The sequence below is a fragment of the Staurois parvus genome, unplaced genomic scaffold (assembly GCF_062004578.1).
Source record: "Staurois parvus isolate SC_StPar_1 unplaced genomic scaffold, SC_StPar_1.0 ptg001111l, whole genome shotgun sequence".
In the NCBI taxonomy this organism is placed as follows: Eukaryota; Metazoa; Chordata; class Amphibia; order Anura; family Ranidae; genus Staurois; species Staurois parvus.
Window position 1 is genome coordinate 899,894 of NW_028318907.1, and position 23,291 is coordinate 923,184.

The 23,291-nt window shown below is 40.0% G+C and overlaps 2 protein-coding genes and 1 long non-coding RNA gene across 5 annotated transcripts in view; 1 reads left to right on the top strand and 2 right to left on the bottom strand.

The window, feature by feature from the left end:
• The window catches only part of LOC149440130 (C-type lectin domain family 2 member B-like), a 344,322-nt gene that overhangs the window by 167,048 nt on the left and 153,983 nt on the right, over positions 1-23,291 (bottom strand). The gene's annotated exons all lie outside the window — the stretch shown is intronic.
• Positions 1-23,291, top strand: part of LOC149440131 (C-type lectin domain family 2 member B-like) — a 194,889-nt gene that overhangs the window by 55,120 nt on the left and 116,478 nt on the right. The gene's annotated exons all lie outside the window — the stretch shown is intronic.
• Positions 7,579-11,646, bottom strand: LOC149440133 (uncharacterized). The gene is made up of 2 exons (XR_016307776.1): positions 11,509-11,646; positions 7,579-7,753 (listed from the first exon to the last, which is right to left on the bottom strand). It is a non-coding gene; the product is annotated as an uncharacterized LOC149440133 (long non-coding RNA).

Sequence of the window (23,291 nt, forward strand, 5' to 3'; positions counted from 1 at the left end):
TGAGATTCTGGCTGCTGAGAGCACCCGCTGGCCAGCCTTGGTACTGCAGCCCACAAGGCAGGTGAGTCCCACCACCATTGGCGAGTCCATTCCTGACAGGCATGCTTTTTTAAGGGAAAATGAAGTCAACTTGTTAACCCGAGGATGTTTTCCTTTCCATATAAATTTAGAGACTGCTGCTTGTAAAAAGTAAGAGTTTCAGTTTGGGTACCATGATCAGTAAAGTCTGAAAGTAATATAATAGTCTCGGTAAAAAAGTCATCTTAAATGAATTAATTCTACCAAACCAGGATAAAGGAAGATCCTCCCAATCATGTAAGTCAGTCTTAAGTCGTTTAAAGAGAGGGAGGTAATTGGTCTTATCTTCTCCAACCGCTGCGCTCCCCACAACCTCACTAACACCCCCTTTCCTCTCTCTGACCACAACCTGATTACCTTCTCTATCTCCTCATCCTCCAACGCCTCCAAATGTCACACTGCTACCAGGCCAAACCTCCGCAACCTTAACCTTGCCCCCCTCCACTCTGCAGCTGATCAACTCCATGACAGCATCCTCCCCCTGTCCTGCCCCGACTTGGCTATGACTGCCTACAACAACGTGCTGTCCACAGCCCTTGACTCACTAGCGCCTTTAACCACGCGCAAAATCAGACCCCGACCGCTACAGCCCTGGCAGACTGATCACACCAAAACCCTCAAACGACACAGTCGTGCCCTGGAGCGACTGTGGCGCAAAACCAAACCCCAACAAGCCTTCCACACCTACACCTGCTCCCTCCACACAGCCAAACAAGCCTACTTCCTGACCCTCATCAAGGCCCTCTCCTCCAATCCTCGCCGACTCTTCACCTTCAACTCTCTGCTCTCGCCACCCCCACCTCCACCCAGCACCTCACTCACTGCCCTTGAGATTGCCAATCACTTCAAAAACAAGACTGACACAATTTGCAAGGACATCAATGCAACTCACACGCCCTCTCAACCCGTCCCCTCTCACACAGCTACCCCCTCATCCCCCCTCCCCCTTGACATAACCCGCAGGGACTTCGTCGCTGCTCAAACTCCCTCCAACCCTATTCCCCCTCTCTCAGCTCCCCCCTCATCACCCCTCTCCCACGGCCCCACCACTGCTCTGACCTCCACTTCCACCCCACCCTACATTCCTCATACTGAAGCCCCCCCAACACTCAGCACCTTTGACCTTATTACCATCGAGGAAGTCTCCAAGATCCTCTCTGATGCCCGCCTCACCACCTGCCCCCTCGACCCTATCCCCTCACAACTCCTACAACCTCCCTCCCCCTCCATCCTACGCTCCCTCACCCACATCTTCAATCTCTCCCTCTCCTCCGGCACTTTCCCCTCCCCTCTGAAACATGCACACATCACCCCCATACTTAAAAAGCCCTCCCTGGACCCCAATGACCCAAACAACCTCAGACCCATCTCCCTGCTCCCATTTATATCTAAACTCCTCGAGCGCCTAGTCTACACCCGCCTATGCTCTCACCTCCACGACAACAACCTCCTCGATCCCCTACAGTCCGGCTTCCGTCCCCTACACTCCACCGAAACTGCCTTACTCAAACTCTCCAACGACCTGCTAATAGCCAAAGCTAATGGCCACTATTCAGTGCTCCTACTCCTTGACCTCTCTGTGGCCTTCGACACAGTCGACCACCCCCTCCTCAAAAAAAAACTACACTCCCTCGGCCTCAGAGATTCTGCTCTCTCCTGGCTCTCATCCTACCTGTCACAATGCTCTTTCAGCGTTACCTATAATGCTACCACCTCCCCCTCACTCCCCCTCTCTGTTGGGGTCCCTCAAGGCTCTGTCCTCGGGCCCCTTCTCTTCTCCATCTACACCACCTCCTCCCTTGGCCAACTCATACACTCTCATGGCTTCAACTACCACCTCTATGCCGATGATACACAAATCTATCTCTCAACCCCCCACCTCACCCCCTCGGTCTCCGCCCGAATCACACACCTACTGAGCGACATATCAGACTGGATGTCGCTCCACTTCCTTAAACTGAACCTCTCCAAAACTGAGTTTCTTGTCTTCCCTCCAGCCCGGACACCACCCCCCATTGACTTCTCTATCACATCCAACAACGCCACCATCAAACCCGCCCCACAGGCCAGAGTACTTGGTGTCATTCTGGACTCCAACCTATCCTTCCAGCCCCAAGTCCAATCTTTAACAAACTCGTGCAGACTCCACCTCCGCAACATCGCCAAAATCCGCACGTTCCTAACCCCAGAAACCACTAAACAGCTCATCCACTCCCTCATCATATCACGACTCGACTACTGCAACTCCCTCCTCACTGGCCTGCCTCGCCGCTGGCTATCCCCGCTTCAGTCAATCCTGAATACGGCTGCCAGACTCATTCACCTTTCCAACCGCTCCATTTCCGCCACCCCCCTCTGCCAATCCCTCCACTGGCTTCCAATTGCGCAATGGATCAAATTCAAAATCCTAACACTGACCTACTGTACAAAGCTGTCCACCATACTGCCCCGAACTACATCACTGACCTAATATCCAAGTACCGCCCAGCACGCACACTCCACTCCTCACAAGACCTCCTTCTCTCTAGTTCCCTGGTCTCCTCCTCCCATGCCCTCCTCCAGGACTTCTCCAGGGTGTCACCCATCCTCTGGAACTCCCTGCCCCAACCCATCAGATTATCACCTACTCTCCTCTCCTTTAGGCGCACCCTGAAAACCCATCTCTTCAGGGAAGCCTACCCCACCCCCTGCTAACTTGCCGACCTCCTCCACTCTTCCTACCACTCCATCCCCCACAGCTATCTCCTCCTGTGCCACCAACCCCTCCCTCCTAGATTGTAAGCTCGAAAGAGCAGGGCCCTCAATCCCCTCATGTTTTGCATTGTATTGGTATTGTTCTGTCACATGTTCTGTCCCCCTTTGTAATGTACAGCGCTGAGCGAACTATTGGCGCTTTATAAATACTGTATAATAATAATAATAATATAGCGACGAGATAGAGCTCGTGAGATGAATCCCCAAATAAGGGAGAGAACGGGAGGCCCATTGAAAATCAAAGTTATCCCACAAATATTGAACCTCCGAATCAGGTAGAGAAATATTTAAAACAATTGTTTTAGAGGAATTAAGAGTAAGACCAGAGGCTGTAGAAAAACGATGAAATAAGTGGAGGAGACTAGATAAAGATGCTCGAGCGGTGGATACAGTATATACCTAAGGACATTGTCAGCAAATAAGGCACATTTATGATCTCGTTGGCAACAGTAGATGCCAGAAATAGTAGGATCAGAGCGGATAGCAATGGCAAGTGGTTCCATTGCCAAAGCGAAAAGTAAAGGGGAAAGGGGGCAGCCCTGTCTAGTACCTCGCTCAATAGACAGAGGAGCTGATTTGTATCCACGAATGGAAACATGAACTGAAGGATTAGAAAAAAAGAGCCCGCATTAAAGTCATAAAAGAAGGGCCAAACCCAAACCTACTCAATATCTGAAATAGATAGTCCCGAGATAAACTGTCAAATGCTTTATGGAGATCTAATAACAGTAGGACTTCCCTCGGTGAGGATTTGTCCCAATTGGATTGTACAGCTGACAACAGAGCCAAAGTTCGACGAATTTGGTCCAGTGTTCGTCGATCGCAGATGAATCCTGATTGATTGTCATGAATATAAAGGGCCAAAAATTTATGGAGGAGTAAAGCCAAGATTTTAGTAAGGATCTTGAGATCACAATTAATTAAGGAGATAAGTCGATAAATAGAAACTAAAGTAGCATCTGACCTCCTGATTCCACATATGGCCCATAAATAATTAAAATAATGGGCCATATGTGGAATCAGGAGGTCAGGGAAAACTTTATAATAGCTATGAGGAAGGCCATCTGGTCCTGGGGATTTATGAGGGGCAAGGGATTTCAAGGCATTACGAATCTCCTCGCAAGAAATAAACTTTTCCATTGAGTCTCTATGGGCTTCTTGAAGAGAAGGAAGAGCAACAGAGCTCAGGAAGTTGTCGGAAGAAGAGACATCTCCCTGAGACGAGCGTTATAGATCATTATAGAAAGAATTAAACTTTTGAAGAACCTTACTGGGATCTTGAGACAAAGTACCGTTATTTAGTCTGAATTTAGGGAGAGCTATTTGGGAATATTTGGGAGATAGCTTGAGTGCCAATAAAGTACCTGGCCTGTCTCTTCAAGTGAAAGATTTATGGTTGGACAATCTTAACTTTGTCAGCGGTAGTAGTGAGGCATAGGTTAAGTTCTAATTGGGCTTGGTCAAGTTTAACCAATAAATTCCGGATCGGGATTCTGTTTGTGTTGAGTAACAAGGTCAGTGTATACTTTTAGTTTAAATTAAATCATTACAAGCTTTTTTAAGTCATGAGGAGAGTTGAATAATAAACTCCCTGACCGAGGCCTTATGGGCTGCCAAATTAATAGCCGGGTTCGTATCATCTGCTTTATTGATTTCAAAGTACATTTGTAAATGTGAAGATATATCCTGACAATATGAAGCATTGCCCAAAATAGATTAGTTAAGGCACCAGTGAGGAGCAGTCCTTCCATGAGTCCACGATAAAAGTGTTAAAAAAAAAATCGGATCGTGATCGGACCAAGGTGTGGAAATGATTTTAGCTGTAAGCAGTCTGGAAAGTGAGTGTGTATGGAGGAATATATGATCAATACGAGAATAGCAATTGTGAACCCTAGATAAATGAGAATAATCTCGAGAAGTTGGGTTAGCTTCTCTCCAGGCATCAATAAAATTGTAATGATATAGTAGCTGGGCAAACTTACGACTCTGTCTGGAAGGGTGCTGCAGCATGGCAGCTCAGGAATGATCCAATATCTGATCTAATGTTAAATTAGAATTACCAGCCAAAATAACATCACCCTAAAACTCCGAGGCCAAGGAGCTCAATAACCCCTTAACATTATGAGATAGTAATCGGATGACCCCACTGTTAGACCGTTGAGAAGACATAATCAACAACTGTTGTACTTTATACGATGGGTGCCATCAACTCCCTGAGCACAGGAATACGGATGGCTGACCCTTAAGGAAAAAGAAGAAAAAAGCAAAAGAGACCAAAAAAAAGAAGAAGTAAAAAGAGACACTCGGGATACAAAAATCCTTGTGTCGAGTAACAAATAGTATTATACATAATAATACAATCGATTCAAACAATATACCGATAATATCAGGACTAAAGCCCTGTAAAGGAATGGATCTACCCAGGGAAACAACTCAGGGGAGAGTCTAAATCAAGGAGGGCCCATAGACACTCCCAGCACCAACAAGAACAAAAACCCATTATTAACATAGTGCAATATTAAAGTAACCGAGCCACATAACACTATAGTCAGCAGACGGACATATTGCAACCTCACAGATAGCAAGAAAGAAAAAAAAAAGGGGGAGAAAAAAGAAGAAAAAACATTTAATTGTAGTACCGCACCCACCCCACCCTTCCTTCCCCTCCACCCTGCTCTCCTCCCCCATTCCTCCCAAAACACCTGAACAATGGCGACTAATGTTCCCATGGAACCACTGAAATTGAAAAAACCCACAAATTGAAATATAAACCTCAAGAAGTTTTTTTGGGTGATTTTGTCTTCCTGGAATTTGGAGCAGTCCACAATGGTAAAAGCAGCACAGGCCAAGAGGCAGATCTTGATGGAGAATGAGATGAAGGGCTATGGGAAATAGTGCCCAGTTGAAGCAGAAGTCCTTCGCCTTCATGAAATGTAGAGAACCCGTAAGGCTTTCCATTAAAGGTAACTTGTAGGCAAAAGGGGTAGGCCCACCGATAACGGATATCCCTCTGCAATAAGTGGGAAAGTAGTGGCTTGAGAGACCACTGCTTCTGGATAGTGGCCAGAGAGACATCTGCAAATACTTGTATTTTATGTCCCACCAGTTCCAACTCCGGAGTTTCCCTACTATATTTCATGACCGCTTCCTTGACCTGGAAAATATGTGGTTTAACAATGATATCCCTAGGAGCCCCCCCTGTCTGAGGGGGATCAATGCTCTATGTATACGATCAATTTCTGTATGAAGGTTGTCGATATCAGGTGTAAAATATTGTATTGTCTCGATATTTTATTAACTTGTATTGATGAGAAATGTTCAGATAGAAAGTCCTTCCACTTCTTGCATAAACTCAAAAAGATGATTTGATATATAATGTTGCATAAAATTAGAAATAAAATATTGGCATACAGAATGTTTAAATAATGTCCAAAAAAATATAGTTAAGTTCTTGATAATAGGATTGTATATATGTATATGTGTGTGTAGTGTGTGAGGCTTCTAGCAAAGAGTGTCCTTAAAAAGTCTTTGTTCTACTCTTAAAAGAGCAATCCAGCCCCCACCATCTCCTAAAAGTGGGTTGGTATTCTCTTGTAGTCCCACTAAGATAATTGACACCAACAGGAGGTATTAAAACAAAACCTCCAATCTACTTCTCTCAAAGTCTGAGTGTAACTTTATCTCTTACATAGATGGGGGAGGATGGGGGAAGGTATAGCTAATTGCTCTCATATGTGGCTTGAATGTAAAGGAAAAACCCAAGATATATGTTCATATGTATGTTCACAGACTATGAAGTCAAATTACTTACTTTTCCCAATCTAGAACAAATATAAATATAATAACTCAATTATTCTATTAAGATCCAACTCATTCATACTTATGTTAGTACTGTTAATAAGAAGATATTAGATATTAGGTTAAGGAAAGCTTCTAACATTTCCCTCTCAAAATGATCGATTTTATCGAATCTTAATCATTTTCCTTATCTTAATCCATTTATACACATTCTCGTCACTTTCGTATCCATTCATGTGTTTTTGGATCTTAAGATAATTGATCTGAACATATCTTTAATTTGATTCTATAATGAGAAAACAAATTCTTTGATAAACCTTTTGTTATGTATCACATAAAAATATTTTTACCCTTATTATTTTCCTTTTACCAAATAATTCATCTCCTTAATAAATGTATAACTGTAACATTATAGCACAATACTTTAAAATATGTCACTTAAAAAATAGATGTTTCATATTTTCCCTCCAAAATGTGTGTAGCACACAGTTCTATAATCCATACATTTTTCAAATTACCTTATCAACATTTAAACATAACATATGTTCTCTAACTTCAATCCATACATGTATATCAAATGATTTTTTAAAAAAAAAACATACATATAACAATGTAAAGCTTGCCTAAGTTTTTCTATATGTACCTTAGAAAAACTTATCTCTAGCTTAATTAACAACAGATGTTCTAACTAAGTAGAGTGACTCTGTTGTAACAAAAGTTTAACCCTTTCACTTCTGAAAATACATAGTGTGTGATTGCAAATGTTCATGTGAAAACTGATCTCATCTTGATATGGTAAACATATTATGTCAAAATAAAATGTACACACAAAAAAAACCCAATATATCTGATGAATGAATTATTTCATCAGTAGTCAAAAGTCAATTGTTTTATAAGTTCTTCCTCTATGAGATGCCTTGAGATGTCTTGTCTTCTTCAAGCGCTCTGTAAAGTTAAAATAACTTTATTGAACATAAAAAGAACAACAAAAACAATGATGAATGAAATTCTTGTTGCAAAGCTTCTTCCAGAATAAATTTCCTTCTTGGAAAATGTATTATCATCTGAAAGGTTTAGAAATATTTGAGTTTTCTTCCTTTAACAGTTACTCTTAGGTCATTTCCTGTAACAGAAATGCAGTATCATTATTTTGGCATTGATAATTTTACATTGATTAATCCTCTTACATTTATCTGTTAACATTACATATCACAATCACAAACATTTCTAGTCATGACATGGAAGACATATTTTGATTATAACACTTCTTGTTGACTTGTAGTGTTCTATTTTAGAATGCGGGCACTTCCGCCTAACAGTACTAGGGTCGCTGATTCAAATCCCAACCACGGCACCACCTGCCTGGAGTTTACATGTTCTCCCTGTGCTTGTGTGAGTTTCCTTCGGGTACTCCGGTTTCCTCCCACACTCCAAAGTCATGTTGGTAGGAGAATTGGCTCCTATCTAAATTGGCCTTAGTATGTGTATGTATGACTGTGAGTTAGGGACCTTAGATTATACACCTCTTGAGGGTTAGGGACTTATGTGAATGTACTATATATGTAAAAAGCACTACATATAAAATAGTAAAATTGACGACGCTAAATAAGTACCTGAAATAAACAAAAATAAATATAACAGGACGCTACATCTCCATTATTGGTCATGAATCAAAACCTTGGTTTCAAAACCAAAGAAAGGTTTTGTATCAACCCAGAGATGACAAAGGATTATGCCTTTGATCTTATCTCTATAAAATTGGAAATATGCGTAGCTGTTTTTTGTGTTGGCTTACTTCTTGTAGTGTAAGACTGATCTGCAGTAATACATACTGGTTTCAAACTTTTCTCAGTTCCTATGTTGAAAACATGAGGTACAAACTTCTCACTTACAGCTGTACAAACATGTGTTGGTATGTTTTCCTGAAAAGGTCTTTTTGTTACTTCTATCTGTATGTGTTTGGATGATAGTGTTTTGTACCATATTGGATAATTTTCACGATACTTTTCTGTTGAACCATCTTCCTTTAGGAGTTTCAGTGATGAATCAGGTGTCTGTAATATGATCTTACTTGATTTAACAATGTTTTCAGTTACCTTGACTGCAAAGAAAACACTTAACAATTTTTTCATATGTGCATCAAAGTTTTTCTCCATATTTGTCAAAGTTCTTGAGAAGAAACCTATTATTTTCTGATTACCTTCTTTTAATTGTGACAAAGTTGCTGAGATTGCATTATTGGAAACATTGGTTTCTAAAACAAAAGGAATTTTACTACAAAACTCAACAGTATTTAATGTAGTAGCATTCTGCAAATCCCATTTCAATAGTTCAAAAGCTTCTTTCTCAGTTTGATTCCATTGGTCAAACACACCATCTTTTTGTTTCAAACAATCAAATAATGATCTAGACTTCTCTGCAAAATTGGGTATAAAATCTTTACAATGATTTACTTCGCTCAAAAACTGATGCAAAGCCTTGCGATTTGTTGGAATTGGATAAGCAGAAATAGTTCTAACTTTTTCTTGCAACAACTGTCTCTGTCCATGACTAATTTGCATATAAAGGAATTCCACCTGTCTTTTCATCAACTGAACTTTCTCTGTATTCAATTTCAATCCTGCTGTTTGTAACAACGTAAATATTTCAGACAAAAGAGTGATATGTTCAGTTATATTTTGTGTAGACAAGAGAAGCTTGTCTACATGCTGGACAATACATTCTGGCCTAGAGAATTTAGATAATATTTTTCCCAAATACTCATGAACAATTCCATCACTTAAATCTAAGCCTGGGGCTAGTCTTGTGAATGTATACGTTTCTTTGTTGAAGCTAAAAGCAAGTTTATATTGACAACTCTTAGCTAAGGGTACTGACAAATGGCTATTGGCAATTTCAAGTACAGAGAATATTTTGGCCTTGGCATCCAGATGTGACATTATGTTACAATCAGGAACAATAGATTTGTTATTTGTGATGCATTTGTTCAATGTCCTGAAATCAACTGATAAAGAATATGAATTATCAGCTTTGATAGGCCAAATACAATTATTCACCACTGATTGTACTTTCTTTAAAATTCCTTGCTGTAAAAACTCATCTACAATGGAAGAAATTGGATTAATTGATTCTAATGGCAATTTGTATTGAGGTTGAGGCTTAGGGTCTCTACCTTCAATGTCAACTTCAAAATCTGTAAACAAACCTACATCATTTTTGCTTTGATTCCAAAGATCTTTATGTGATCTAACCAATTGTTCCAATTCAAGATTGGTTCCTGTATGTGGCCATTTATGATCTGAAGACATGTCAGCAGTTGCTGTACAAATACTTCCAACATTACAGTACATGGAAGAATCAATTAATGTTGATTTGGGCCTTCCACTTTCATCCAATAAAATTGGAGCAACATATTCCAACGGTAAGAAAGAAGAATCTCGATTTGATCCTGATTTAAATTTAGGCAATGGCAATAAACCATTCCTGTTAATGACAACAGCACTGTTTACCATATTGTTTAAGCTGTTGTTAACTCTCAGTGAACTGATCTTTTTAACTTCTGAGGCATAAGGCAACTCAGACAGACTATTATTGGAACATGGAGGAGCAGATTGTTCAGAAATTATATTTTGGTCTTCTAATTCCAAAGCTTTTCTTTGTAAATCTAATTTATAATGAATACAATCTCTTTTCAAATGACCAAATCGTTTACAATAGAAACAAATAGTATTTCCTGTCTGCTCTGAGACTCTCGTCCTGCCTGTGACGTGTTCATCATCATAACTGGGTGTGGCTAAGCACATGGTCTCTCTCTGTTCTCCATTTTGAACAATTAAACTTTCCTTCTTCTGATTGTTTAATTTAAACCTTCTAAATGTATCTATAACTTTGGCTACGTGATCTAAATAATTTTTTCCAGTAGCAATAATAAAAGATGCTGGATCAAGATACTTGAATTTTTTAACAAAAGCATTTACCATAGAAGAAGTCTCATTGTCTAAATTAAATATTATTTTGTATACTTTAGAAAATCTATTTTTAAATTCAAAAGGATCATCATTAATCGTAGCTCTTAAGGAGTCTAAGATTTCCAAAGAAGGAGTTTCCTCTCCAGTAGTAAATATCAATAATTGACGCAGTCGGTCTGATGCATTGCTATGCATTTCCTCATCATCCTCAATATATGGCGTTTTGATTAATCTACGTGCCATAACGCTGGGGAGCCATAAACAGAATAGAAAATTTCTTTGCTCCTGATTTAAACAAAAATTATTACAAAAATTTTCATAAACCTCCATGTTATAGAAAGCATCGGCGTCCATATCATAGGCTGGCATATCCTTCAAAATTTTCATGAGCTGATCAAGGATTTTAAGATTAAGTTTTGCAGCTTTATCCCTTAATTGTCTCTTACACATTTCTTCCTGAACTACAGGGTCTCCTTCTATAGACTGGATGTCTGGTACAAAAGATTTTTGTTTCTCTGCCTTAGTATTCACACAAATTCTTTTTACATCATTCTGCAGGTCAGATAACTGAATGTCTTTTGTTTGAATTGCACTTTGCAGATCATCTATTTGCTCAGTCAAAATCTGGCAATTAGCACATACACTGCTCTGATCTTGCTTCATTACACAATCAGCAGTCTTAGGAACATCAAAAATCATGGCGTTAAAAACATTAACTAACTTCATTACATTTCTAACTTGTTTGCTCAGTTTCTTAAAGGAAAACTTAGATTTTTCTATCTTAATATTAGCCTGTAAGCACTCATTATACATGTACCGCCAAAGTTCATCATCTTTAACAAATGTAGACAGATTCTTGAATTCTAACTTACTCTCTCTAGATAATTCATCAATAAAATCCATTACTTACCGATTAAGAAGGTCTTTCTTTACATAACGCGTCTTTTCTCTCTTGGCGGGAAATGACATCACCAAGGAACAGCGTTTCTTGCAATTGCGCAAAATTCTCACCAATTCTGCTTTTAGGTTCTCGATTATGCCGACGATTCATCTGTTGAAGACTTTTACTTCTCCTGAAAGCTTGATTTCATATTTTGTTGACTTACAAACATCGTCCCTCTCATCAAGGTGAAAGAGAAAAAAGTCAAAAATAATCGAGTGTCGGAAACTAATCGAACTGGAGGCTCGCCACTGTAAAATATCGTATTGTCTCGATATTTTATTAACTTGTATTGATGAGAAATGTTCAGATAGAAAGTCCTTCCACTTCTTGCATAAACTCAAAAAGATGATTTAATAATAATGTTGCATAAAATTAGAAATAAAATATTGGCATACAGAATGTTTAAATAATGTCCAAAAAAATATAGTTAAGTTCTTGATAATAAGATTGTATATATGTATATGTGTGTGTAGTGTGTGAGGCTTCTAGCAAAGAGTGTCCTTAAAAAGTCTTTGTTCTACTCTTAAAAGAGCAATCCAGCCCCCACCATCTCCTAAAAGTGGGTTGGTATTCTCTTGTAGTCCCACTAAGATAATTGACACCAACAGGAGGTATTAAAACAAAACCTCCAATCTACTTCTCTCAAAGTCTGAGTGTAACTTTATCTCTTACATAGATGGGGGAGGATGGGGGAAGGTATAGCTAATTGCTCTCATATGTGGCTTGAATGTAAAGGAAAAACCCAAGATATATGTTCATATGTATATTCACAGACTATGAAGTCTAATTACTTACTTTTCCCAATCTAGAACAAATATAAATATAATAACTCAATTATTCTATTAAGATCCAACTCATTCATACTTATGTTAGTACTGTTAATAAGAAGATATTAGATATTAGGTTAAGGAAAGCTTCTAACATCAGGCATCGCGGATCTCATGAGAAATTGGGCACAGTTAGTGAGCTCTTTGACTGACTCAGGGAGCCCTCGGATACGGATATTGTAGTGCCTAGCCTGGTTTTCCAGATCATCAACTTTAGAATAAGCGTCATCCAACCGATCTTGTAGGTCGGTAATCATATTAGAATTTTGGGATACATTGTGGACTGTCGTATCAACTTTATATTCGATACTGTCCAGGCGTTGGCCCAATTCCTGAAAATCTTGCTTGAGATCAGCCGCCAATTTAGTAGTTCTATCTAATTTGAGATGCAGTAAATCAGCAAAATCAGGGTCGCATTTCCTGAATATTGTGGTGGAGCTGGAGGGAGTGTTGGCGAGTGATCAGGGCTATCAGAATTAGGTTCCAAGCTGCTGCTCTGGCTGAAGAAGATAGCTGCCATCTCATTATCCAATGGAGAGGAGGCAGGGGAAACGTAGCCTAGTGAGCATGCCGAAACCTGGGACTCAGGTAGTGCAGGGCTGGAAGGTGACTGGGGGGGCCATGGAGGGTCACTCACCACAGCAGACGAGGCCACCGCTGTCTGGTCCCGGCCAGTAGTTATGGTAGGGCCCGTTTTCACCCTCTGAGGGAAAGGTGCTGGCTGTGCAGAGGCAGAGGAGGTAGCTAAGGCCATGGAAGCCGAGCCGGGCGCCATTTTAGATCTCCTGCTCACTGCAGGGATCGGGTGCTGGGAGCCGCCACAGCTCCTCCCTGCTGTCCGTCCCGGCATAGTTAGGAAGCCCCAGGGATCTGGTCTAGGACCAGGGCAAATCCCGGGATCAGTGGGGCTCGGTGCCCGTGTATGGGCTTTTGTAGTGTCGGGGTACGTGCATGCCGGCCACCCGCGCATGAGCACTCCGAGGCATTACTTTAAATGGATTTTCATTCGTAAACCGAAAATTATGTTAACCAAAGTGTTCGTAAACCAAGGTACACCTGTATTAGTATTGCAATCCTTTGTATTGGGATACATAGAACCAACATACGTCTGAATTGTCCACTTTTCCACAAGGGATGTGAAAAAGTCCAGGAAGTGACAAAACGAATCGGGGCACATGGCGTCTGACGCACTCACACAGAACCAGAAGAGCGATCGCGGCCATTTTGAAATTGGGAACATGCGGTCGTTCCCATACTAAAGATTACACTTGAGCTGTCTCTGATATTGGAAGCTGTTTTCTTCAGTTTTAGATGTAAGTTACTTAATAAATGTTATTATATTTACTACACCATCCTCTCTAATCCCTGGTTTATTCTGTGAGGATCATGGAGGAGAGACAACAAGATTAATTAGGATCCTGGAGAGTGCTTTCATCCATTATCTGAGGAGAGTCTGTTTTTACTGGCTTAGGGTAATTATTCATTGTTGCACTAGCTGAAGTGGAACACTTTATTTTTGCACCAAGTATTTTGTGCACTATATAAGAATGGGTTTGATGAAGAAAACCATGCATAGAGTTGTTTTGGAAGTTTGATCACTTTTGATTTTACATTGAGCTAAGTGTGTTATTTATTATTCACACTAAAGTGGAGTGAATCACTGTTTGTTTGCAGTTGAAGTGCTCACAATTGGAGTGTACTCACATGTGTATTTTATTGTACTATTGGTTTAGATTTAGTATTTTTTTATATATATCGATTATATTTATATATTATATTTTTTTTTCTCTTCTTCACGTCTGTTTATTGCACGTTATGCAGTTTACACGATTTGTGGCACGTTGTTGATTTATATAAACGGTAATATACAATCTTGAGTTTATATTTTTCTGAGGTACACAAGGAATTTGGAAATATCACATGGGATTAAGTAAAGAAATACACTATTTTGGAGGTGGAAAAGACTATCATATAGAGACAATTTTTTGGATATTTTTTGATTGAGGACATTTATATTTTTAAACACTTATTATTCGTTATTGATTTATGTATATTTTATTTATTTATGATTTTATTTAGTATATGTATTGAGAAAAGTTTGTTATTATTCACGTTAACTTTCAAGGGTAAAAGTTGTTGACTTTTCTTTAGGGTGTGGTAGTGATTGGTATAGTTGGGATTGTGCTAAACGATTGGCTCATAAGATTGTAGACCTACACAAGGCTGGACTGGGCTACCAAACTATCACCCAGCAGCGTGGTGAGAAGGTGATAACCGTTGGTGCTGCAATGATTTGCATGACATGCGACTTGCAAATCGTATGCCAAGTTACATCCTATTGTCTGCTATTAGCGCGGTCACATGGATGCGTTTTGAACACTGATTTCTAAAGTAGTACATGTACTACTTTTGTGACGATTTGCATAGATGTCTGTGTCAGATGTCCTGCAAATCGCAAGGAAATTGGCAATTCACTGTAAGTAGCACAATTTCTAAATCGGCTTTAATGTGACCGGGGTGTAAGGCCTTTTTATGTTTGATTTCCTGAGTGTTTTTCCGATTTATGGGAAATCCCGCATACTAGCAAAAGTGAATTGACATTTTCAGTATTGCATGCGAGATGTGGTCATGTGACTGCCTTAACTCATGCGATAATCTGGAGTGAATTGTGCCCATAGTGCCAATAATAATTGCCAATGGGGTTCCCTTTCACATCCCTGTTCAGTTGTCTTGTTGTATGCTGTACAGGTACACTTCACTTTGGCTTTCTTTCTGACTCTGATTTGTGTGGCCTGTATACCAAGGGTTAACGCAGGTGGGAAGAGAATTAATCAGGTGCAAACACTTTCTCTGACCAAATGAATGACAGTGGTGGGTGTGGCCTATGTTATATAAAGAGTTGCAGTAGTGGGTAATGTTTTTCCCTTGTACAGGCCACATTATTTTCTGTAAGTCCTAGTCTGTGGTGGTTTGGAGAGGAAGAGATAGTGGTGAATTGACCCAGACCTCACTCACGCTGTGTTTTGATGTGGGCTGTAAATGTTTTGCATTTTTTGCTTCTAAGGTGTGTTTGTGTGTTATTGTACAATGATTGTGTGTTTATTATCTTTGCATTGTAATCCTAACATGTCAATTGCTCTGCTCTTCCAAATCTGCACTTGGCTATAGTTTGCTTATTTAGACTGAAATGCAGTTTTCAGACAAACCTGATGAGAAATGTATGTGTGGGGGATATGGGGAGGTGTTTTATTTTGGCACGTATTTATTTTTAATTGATATTTTGATCTGCAGCCTGTTTTGTGGATAGATAAGCCTACTACGTGATTCATATTGACCATTTGTTTCCTGCTGTAACCTGTGAAAGCACAGTTCATTAGAAGTATAATCGTTTAGATTGTAAGCTCTTATGAGCAGGACTGTTCTATTTTAGCAACATCAATCCTGCTTTTTTTTCCCCACCAAGATTTTGACTACCTACTTGTTGCTGCTGTCCAAATAAATGTGAAATATGTATTTTATCAATAAATGTTTGGACAATGTTTATTTTTGGGGGGGTTATTTCATATTCAAGTTCAATATACTAGCACCCCTAACACTTATATTTTGCGAGCTCTATAATATGCCCAAATCTTCCTTGCTAGAGTGCACATGTGCAAGTATGTCCAAACTAACAAACCAAAAGCCCCCTATTGCACCACAAGACCATGTTATGTACCAATGAATAGGTCGTGTTCAATGTGCAGCTAGCTATTCTTTTTATACAATCCTCTTAACAGTAATAAATTGGGCCCCCAATTTATGTTGACTTTGGGCCTTTACTGGCAAATATATATTCACCAATGTCATATACATAGTAGAGCTGCAAGCATACATTCACCAATGTCATATACAGAGTAGAGCTGCAAGCATACATTGACCAATGTCATATACACAGTAGAGCTGCAAACATATATTCACCAATGTCACCGTATGGAAAATTGCTATGGTGCACAAATAAATGCCAAGACGGCTGTTGGAGGAGGCACTAGAGCAGCTGTCATACCGGAAATACGTCATGACGTTTACAGAAGGACGTTTGCACACACCCGGAAGTGGAAGTGGGGAGTGTCAGTGGATGGGAGTGTAGTTAGGAGAGTTTACTGGTAATTTGCAAGTCTATTTTTTATCTTTGTGAATTGTTCTTTTGTGGAATTCCAGACCACATCTAAACATGGCGAGATCGCTGTTCTCGACAGAGGAGCTGATCCTCATTTGCAGGGGAAACATTACTAATAATTTTTGTATTTTCAGTTTAAAACATGTCCAATTCCTAGATCTATTGCGGTACATAGCAGAGGTTCAAGGTATTCCATAGAAGAAGTTATAGTTCTTCCTAACTATACAGGTGGCACAGACACAAGCATACACCCAGGGCCACTGTTAGATATCACGGGGCCCCGTACAGCATACCTGACAGCCCCCCACCGCCAGAGAAAATATCCAAATTATATTTATGGTAAAAATACACTAAAAACATTATTAATGGACACAATCCCAGTCACATTCCTGTGAAATCTAAATGATAAAACTGTACTGAGTTCATAAATAAAGCTGTGTATATCTGAGGTCTTGGGGCTCATTCACATGGGTGCTGTGGCCTGTAGAGTGGGAATCAGTGGTTTGTTTTTGTGGCTATCACTGTTTTCAGGCAACCTATGTTACACTATGGAAATGCTGCAGGTCATAATTTGACAAGCATATGGGTGCAGGTGTACAGCCCTGAACACAGACAGTGATCATTCAAGGGCCACTTCCCCACGCCTGCACACCTGTGCTCATACAGCTGCTGTGTCCCCATAGTGTAACAGGTGGCTCCAGCCACATGAACAACCCCCTCATTCATGCTGTACAGGCCAGGGGACCTGTGTGAATGGGGCATTTTTTACTTCTTTTTCCTCAGCTCATTAATTTCAATGGGCTGCCTAACGTGTGGCAACATGCAAAAATACTGCAGGCATATTATTCTAAAAGTGTGTTGCGCCTAACTCCACAGTAGTGTGGTGCCATGCGTTTAGGTGGCTGTGAATGCATCTGTGTTTACTAGACGTGTGGAGGTGCAATTAAGTTTTCATCATGGTACCTGCGCACACCTGCAGAGGGCATTGGATTTCTTTGCTGTGCTGGAAAATGTGTGTTCTTGCATGCGTTTCTGCACCACAAATGGTGTGAACAAGTCCTAAGGGCCAGTTCACACTATAGAAACAGTCTAGATGTGTTCCAGATGCGTTTTTGCATGCAATGTTTAGCGTGTTCCAGTGTATTTTGAATGCGTTTTTGGTGTGTTCCAGTGCATTTTGGATGCGTTTTTTGTGTGTTCCAGTGCATTTTTTTATGCATTTGAGTTAATTTTTTTCCCCTCTCTTTTTCTTAAATTTGATTAGGGACATGTGCGTTTTAGTGCGTTCCAGGGCGTTTTACCGCGTTCCAGTACAGTTCTATGCATAAACAATGCAGCCTGTTCTACTTTTTTGGCAGCACCTGCAACGCACTGAAACTGCAAGCGCTGATGTGAACTATGACATTGACCACCATATAACCTACTTTCTGTGCGTTTTGGATGCAAAAAAAACAACTGAAACACATGTAGTGTGAACTGGCCCTAAAGGTTATTATAAGTAAGGGAATGGGACTGACCAGGAATTGTGAATTCAATCAGACTAGTGGTGAGATACAATCAGGAATCGTATAACAATGTGAGATCTGAGCTGGAGGTGATAGGAAATGAGACACATTAACAAGATCAATAAATAAATAGTTAAATAAAAAGAGTGGAGTGGGGATACATAGATTTGCAGATGGAACAGGTCATGACAGGGGGGGTGGGGGAGGGGGTCAAGTTGTATAAGGAGAGAGGTTTAAGAGCTCGTTCACACTTAACTTTATTTCTAACTCTTGCCAAACGGACCTATAGCATTTGACTGGCATTTGGGAAGCGTTTTTAACGCTCCTCAAATGCTCCCCAAACGCCCTATGTGCGGTTTTGAGGCATGTGATATGCATTTGCCAAGTGTTAAAACTGCACCACAAATGCCTGTAATGAAGTTAAATGGTATTAACGCTCCGAAAATGCCTCGCAACCACACCGCAAACGTCTGCCAGGCATTTGAGGAGCGGCACCATAGACCTGAATGGGAGGCTTCAACTCCTCCTGACTCGACATGAGGCACCAGTTTTGCCGTGACGCAATGCTAACGCTTCAGTGTGAACAGCACTCTGTGCTGCCATGTGCAGAATTTTCATAGGTGTTTGAGAAGCGTAAAAAACGCTTTCCAAACACCTGTCTGACGCCTGCTGACAAAGCTAGTGTGAATGTAGCCTTAGAGAAGATAAACAAAGTTGTAATGAAATATAAACAGAAGGAAAATTGAAAGTTTCAAACTTGTCAGAAGAACAGGACGCAGGTAAGATTCACTCCTTTTCCACTTAATTGATCTTAATTGATTGATCGATATTCCTGGCACTCACAGAACCCTGGGAATTGATCTCCATAATTTGGGCATTCACAAATGTCAAGGAGCTTACAATATAAGACCAGAAACTCAGACATATACTAGGCCCAATTAACCTAACAGCATGTCTTTGGAGTGTTGGCAGAAACACACCCGTACAGAGAAAGCATGCAAACTGAGATGCAGACAGGTGCAGCCATGACTGGGATTAAAACCCATGATCCATGTGCTGTAAGTTCTGACTTCTAACCACTAAGCCACTGTAGAAGACAGAGTTTGAGCTGAAATGTAGAATAGTTGCATTGTTTAAAAATAATGATAAAGCGAGTGCTGGTAAAATTATATAGACTATTAAATGGTATTACACAAGATAAATATAAACCTAGGTATAGATATGAAGGTAACAGCTAGCACTCAGGGTATTGGCAACAGTCCCAGAATAGAAATACAGTCAGGTCCATAAATATTGGGACATCGACAAAAATGGTAACATTTTTGGCTCTATACACCACCACAATGGATTTGAAATGAAATGAACAAGATGTGCTTTAACTGCAGACTGTCAGCTTTAATTTGAGGGTATTTACATCCAAATCAGGTGAACGGTGTAGGAATTACAACAGTTTGCATATGTGCCTCCCACTTGTTAAGGGACCAAAAGTAATAGGACAATTGGCTTCTCAGCTGTTCCATGGCCAGGTGTGTGTTATTCCCTCATTATCCAAATTACAGTGCGCAGATAAAAGGTCCAGAGGTCATTTCAAGTGTGCTATTTGCATTTGGAATCTGTTGCTGTCAACTCTCAAGATGAGATCCAAAGAGCTGTCACTATCAGTGAAGGAAGCCATCATTAGGCTGAAAAAACAAAACAAACCCATCAGAGAGATAGCAAAAACATTAGGCGTGGCCAAAACAACTGTTTGGAACATTCTTAAAAAGAAGGAATGCACTGGTGAGCTCAGCAACACCAAATGACCCGGAAGACCACAGAAAACAACTGTGGTGGATGACCAAAGAATTCTTTCCCTGATGAAGAAAACACCCTTCACAACAGTTGGCCAGATCAAGAACACTCTCCAGGAGGTAGGTGTATGTGTGTCAAAGTCAACAATCAAGAGAAGACTTCACCAGAGTGAATACCACCTCATCAGTGAAGCATGGTGGTGGTAGTGTCATGGCGTGGGCATGTATGGCTGCCAATGGAACTGCTTCTCTTGTATTTATTGATGATGTGACTGCTGACAAAAGCAGCCGGATGAATTCTGAAGTGTTTCAGGCAATATTATCTGCTCATATTCAGCCAAATGCTTCACAACTCATTGGACGCCGTTTCACAGTGCAGATGGACAATGACCCAAAGCATACTTCAAAAGCAACCAAAGAGTTTTTTAAGGGAAAGAAGTGGAATGTTATGCAATGGCCAAGTCAATCACCTGACCTGAATCCGATTGAGCATGCATTTCACTTGCTGAAGACAAAACTGAAGGGAAAATGCAACAAGAACAAACAGGAACTGAAGACAGTTGCAGTAGAGGCCTGGCAGAGCATCACCAGGGATGAAACCCAGCGTCTGGTGAGGTCTATGCGTTCCAGACTTCAGGCTGTAATTGACTGCAAAGGATTTGCAACCAAGTATTAAAAAGTGAAAGTTTGATTTATGATTATTATTCTGTCCCATTACTTTTGGTCCCTTAACAAGTGGGAGGCACATATGCAAACTGTTGTAATTCCTACACCGTTCACCTGATTTGGATGTAAATACCCTCAAATTAAAGCTGACAGTCTGCAGTTAAATCACATCTTGTTCGTTTCATTTCAAATCCATTGTGGTGGTGTATAGAGCCAAAAATGTTAGAATTCTGTCTGAGTTAAAGTAATAGTGCAGCGCTATAAATGCATGTTATCAATCATAAACGCATATAAAATCCAAAAAGTGCAAATTACTTTGCAACCTGTGGCTGAGCTATTTCCTCCCCCGGACCTTTTTGGCACCCACCCTGATGGGTGGATGGATGGGTGGAGCTGGAAGACTAAGCCATAGCTGCCAGCATACAGCTGCACCCCCAGATGTGTGATGTGTATAACCCATGCGCATTAATACTTTTGTTCTGGTGAGTGTACACCCATCCCAAGTGTGGTTTACCTTTCACGCGTTCATGCACTACTGTTCGTCACGGATAAACCACAGGTGCCATTCATAGGCACTCTGAGTTGGTACTCACACGAAGGACATTTCATTATTCAGGAATGATCACTATTCAACAGGTAAAAAGTTTTGGGCATAAAATTAGCTAATCTTACATAATTTTGGGGTGCTGAAAACGAAAATGACCCTAAAAAATGTTGATTGGCTCTAGTTTCCATGATATATTCACCCATCTAATGACGTAAGCCATTCAAAATTATGATGCAACTTCAGCTGCATATTGCGCAATTGATACTGGTGACCAATAGAAAATTGCATGTATACTGAGATGATGCAATATTAGCCTTTAATTGCATCACTTCACTGCATAAAAGCTGCAGTATCTGTAGCTGATTGTAGTTCCACAGCGTCTTTACATTTCGTTTTATGCTTATATAGGCTACTCAGTAATGCCTCGAACTTGTGTGAATAAAGCAGATAATTTCTGCTATATCTGCGGTGAAATAACTTTTATCTCACAAAAAAGGAGGATAACAGGAATGATTAAGAAAGCCTACAACTTGTATTTTGGCTGCAAGATAGGAGACCAGGACAAGAGCTGGGCACCACATATATGCTGCAATTCTTGTGGGACGGCACTGGAGCAATGGTTGAATGGAAAAAAGGCATCTATGCCTTTCGCTGTGCCAATGATTTGGAGAGAGCCAACAGATCATGTTAGTAATTGTTACTTTTGTATGGTGCCTCCAATTGTAAAAGGGCTAAATAAGAAGAAAAAGTTATCTGTGCACTATCCAAATATTCCATCGGCAATACGTCCAGTTCCTCATGGAGAGGGGCTACCAATTCCTAAAGCACCAGAATCCTTCGTGGTTGAGTCAAGTGAGGAAGAACCTGAAGCGTGTAGTCACGTGCAGTTGTAAGAGATAGCCCTTTCCTCGAATACAAGAGAAAAGCCAAGAGAAGCAAAACCGACACAAACTGAAGACAAAACTAGTGAGAATCCTAAGTATTAAAATGATTCAACTTAGCTTATGGCTATAATTTTTCTTGGTAATCCTATGCAATATATTATGCCATTTAGGCTTTGTTATGTAGTCAATATCACTTGCTTTATATTTGTGGAAAGACATCTATCTATATAATTATTGTGCATTATGTAGTCATTACGCCTATAGTAGAAAACTTTCCATTTAAAGAAAAACTAGAGCCAATTGACAAATTTCATTGTTATATTTGAACTCAGAATGTGAAATTCATTAAGAAATGGATCCTTTTGTTTCCAAAACTGGCAAAAAATAAAAATTTGTTGAACAGTGTTATATGAACTTTTTTTTAGCACCGTTTACCAGTTTACATCATTCTTGCACTTATTTGCCCTTTTATTGATTTTACATGCGTTTATGATTGATAACATGCATTTATAACGCTACACTACTACTTTAACATAGAATAGTTACATGATTAAAGAGAATAAAGATATATAATTATATTGGGAAATTAGAACTAGACATTCCCAATTATTTGAGATATAATTGTGAAAATGTTTGACATTTGAAAATAGAATGTATGACATTCATTAGTAGACTCAATTCTTAGTAAATCAGGGCCAATGTGTGTGTTAGAGGATACCAACCAACCTCTGTTTGTCTCCTCCTGCAGTCCCTCATTTGTATGTGGGCTCTTATGTTTCTTCTTTCTTTGAATTACTGGCTTGCCCTGTTGCCGGAATCCCTGGAACCCTCTTAGTTCGGTTTCTGCATTTCCGTATTACATTTCCTGATGAAGCTATGACGCGTAGGAGAACAGAACACCTCCTTTACCTCTTGTAAATAACTTGAATTCTTATCTGGAAATATTCTTACTGATCATTTTCTGTAGGATGTACTATATAGGGGTCTTTCTTGGTGATTGTCCAATTAGGGAATTCTTGCATGATTAAGATGATCTGTAACAGGATACGTAGCCACATTATTTAAGGTCATTATTTTTAATAAATTTTTAATTGTAAAATTAAAAAAAAGTATTTGTATCTATATTGGTCTTATTTTTGTAATGGCGGTAGCTTAAAAGGCCCACCAAAAAATCTCTTTGCTTCGATTGTCTATACATGTTATTGAGGATGTGGTGCTGAGTGCATGCGATCCGATTTCACTCCATTCTGAATGATACTGTATGGAGTAATAAGTGTTCAGCTCATCCAGGACATCTAGTGGCCATTTGGACAAACTGCAATTCCTCAAAACCTTACTTTATAATAGACTCAGGTTCTATACAAGGAGCAGCCTA